This window comes from Phalaenopsis equestris, unplaced genomic scaffold, assembly GCF_001263595.1.
Source record: "Phalaenopsis equestris unplaced genomic scaffold, ASM126359v1 Scaffold000448, whole genome shotgun sequence".
Classification (NCBI taxonomy): Eukaryota; Viridiplantae; Streptophyta; class Magnoliopsida; order Asparagales; family Orchidaceae; genus Phalaenopsis; species Phalaenopsis equestris.
In genome coordinates, this window is record NW_018164889.1 from 72,375 (window position 1) to 75,284 (window position 2,910).

Below are 2,910 nucleotides of genomic sequence, written 5' to 3' on the forward strand. Positions count from 1 at the left end.
GTGATGGGGGTGGGTTGTGGCTGTGATGGGGGTGGTTTGTGTCTGGTTGGTGGTTGTCTTCGGACTGGGTTGTAGTTGTGTGGGGGATGTTATTGAGTTGTGATGATGGGTTGGTTGTGGCTGGGGGGGGGGGGGGGTCTACAATGGTGACATAAAAACTTGGAAGACCCCAAGCAGCTGAATGCAAAGCTGATCAAATGGGTTTACAGAGGAGTGAACAATTGAGAGAGCTATATGAGTCTCTTTCTACAGTTGAGTGTGTTTAGATGGTTGTTGGAAATCAAAATTGGTTTTGCATTGGGATGGCTGATGGCCATGCATATAGATCAATTAGTGTAAGGATCAATACTGCCTATAGATCAATTAATGTGTCAATGTTCTGCTTCTGTTGTCTTTAATTGCTTTATTGAATGGGCGTGTTTAGATTCAAAAATATCTAACACGTATACATTGTAGTTTTGTTGAGAAATGTACAACTTCTGCCTCACAGATTTTTCTTTTAAGAAAGAAAAACAACAAATAAGCGGTTTACAAAACGCACAAACCAAATAGCTACAACTTATTCATAACAGGGGAAAATTGGTCATTTTTCCAGAATCAACTGTTCTCTAAACACGCAAACCAAACAAACAGACAGCTTATCTGGATCAGTTGCTTATTAGCAGATTATTGATAAGCTGCAGCTGCCCCAAATAGAGCCTTAGACTTCTTATGGCATGATTACTTCTCAATCCTTGATAAGCGACCTCTAAGGCATTCGTAGGATGGTTTATGGTACTAAGGAGGAGTTGAGTCTTTCCTTGAGTCTACTCTACAAAAAGATTGATTGTCAGTCTCGATATACTTTCTTGTGGTGGTTGGCTTTTGCATGCCCATTTGTCCTGTCTTGGTTTGGTGTGTTTGAACTTCTAACCATTTTGACTTCTTTAGTCTTGTTGACTCTAGCTCGGATGCGTGAATCCGGCTGGCTTTGACCTTGACTTTGTTTCAGACCATTGGCTTTGGTTAGATAAGTTGACCTCTCGGTCTTCTGATGGTTAGCCCTCTTTATTTGTACATTTCTGCCTTTTGAACAATTAGATCTTTTAGGGATTCGTGCTAGTATGTTTTTTTATGATTATGAATTCTAATTGTAAAATCACATATACTAATCTAAATCTTATAATGAACATTGTGGTTGGAAAATCTTTGCTTGGTTGGAATAATTTTTTGAAAGTTCATTACTTTGCACTTTGATAAAATTATAGCCATGCAATGTTTCTCAAAATAAGTTGGAGTCGGATACAACCTCATGTCTTCTAATTTCTAATGATCATAGCTAACTTAGTCACCAAAATTTCTGATTAGGAAGCTTGGAAATAGATATAATTTTGGGGAAAAAAAATTGAGGCAAATGTATTTTAAAATCATTAAATTGATTTTGAGATAAAAATAATAATAATATTTAAATTATATTCATCTTGAACTGAATTATTTCATTTGGATCTAACAAAAGAAGCCTCTCGAATGTCCGTGGAATAGCTCGTGATATTGAGGAATTGAATTCTTTCCTCGGGTCGGATCTACCGGTATATCGATGCCTTAAGTCGGCTTTCATGTGGTGTCAGCTCGGATGCTTATTTATCTTGCTCCGATTGGTTTGAATTTGGATCGTTCGGTCGTTGTTTTTGTCTTTCTTCTAACTTGGTTGGTCTCCTGGTCTTCTATTTGTGGATCATTTTTTATCGTATTTCACTGATACCCATTTTTTATGTATAATATATTAATAATTAAATTTTAGAAATATTCATCTTAAACTAAATTATTTTATTTGGATTTAGAAGGTGCTCATGTTTCTGAATGGCTTCAAGATTAGGAAAAAATGATTAATTCTTTCCCGCAATCAAATGAAGCTTAGCTTCGGATCCGAGGAAGGTACCGCACAAAGGCTTCGGAGCCCGGAGAACAGCGACAAAGATCTGATGAGATGTCGGCGAGGTGGAGTAAATTGGCAAAATGTCGCAATTGAAGATTTGTCCTTTCTAATTATTATTGTTTTTAATTAAAGTTAAATTTTGTGGGGGCTGTTAGTTTGTAAGCCTTTAAAATTTTAATGTATTTTGAATAAAATGTCAAGGAAAATGGGGCTTTTATGTACAAATAACACAATTCTTATGTGTTTATTTATCTTGTCAATTGAAAACATTTGAAGCATGAAAATTTATATGGAGCATTGGGATGGCATAGAAGTTTGACGTGTTTGTGGTATGGGCGATGATAAAAAAAAGCATCTGGTGATAAATTTGAGATGGCGAAATAGTATTGTATCTCCTGACCCAAGGATCTTGTGAGGGTACAGGATTGACACAACTATTCAACGACATTTGACAAGAGATAACCCTTTCTTTCTGAGGATATCGATAGTTCTAGCCCGACAGTGTAATTTGCTTGTGGACATTCTGATTTACAAAATGTATAATACAATGACAAAAAAAATACATTTGTTAGACTAATATTTGACAGAAAATTTACATGCATGACAAACTATGAATTTTGGTTGTTACCTTCTAAATGTCCACTTAAAGAATTGCCCTCCTATGATTGTCTTGATGGTAATTTCTAGTTAATGTTGGACTTTATACACACAGATTGTCGATGGTTTTCTATGAAGTCCATCAGGAATGATAAATATGAGCTCATCCTAACTTGAAATCCTTATACCCAGCTTTGATCTTCCATATATGTGTCGCCTGACTTTCACAGAATGATCATTTATCCAGAAATATTAGCAAATCAGCTATTTTTAAATGCATAAATCAAACAGGTAGTCAGCTTATCCGGATCAGCTACTGATCAGCAGCTTATCTGGATCAGTTGCTTATTAGCAGATTATTGATAAGCTGCAGCTGCCCCAAATAGAGCCTTAGACTT

General features: G+C 36.0%; 1 protein-coding gene across 1 annotated transcript in view; it reads left to right on the plus strand.

Annotated features, from left to right (window-relative positions):
• LOC110027792 (pentatricopeptide repeat-containing protein At5g57250, mitochondrial) overlaps positions 1-2,026 on the plus strand; it is a 32,226-nt gene extending 30,200 nt beyond the window's left edge. The window contains exon 3 of the mRNA XM_020729358.1: positions 1,821-2,026. The gene's annotated coding sequence lies outside the window, so the exon portion shown is untranslated. The remainder of the gene's footprint in view (positions 1-1,820) is intronic.
• Positions 2,027-2,910: the final 884 nt, after the last annotated feature.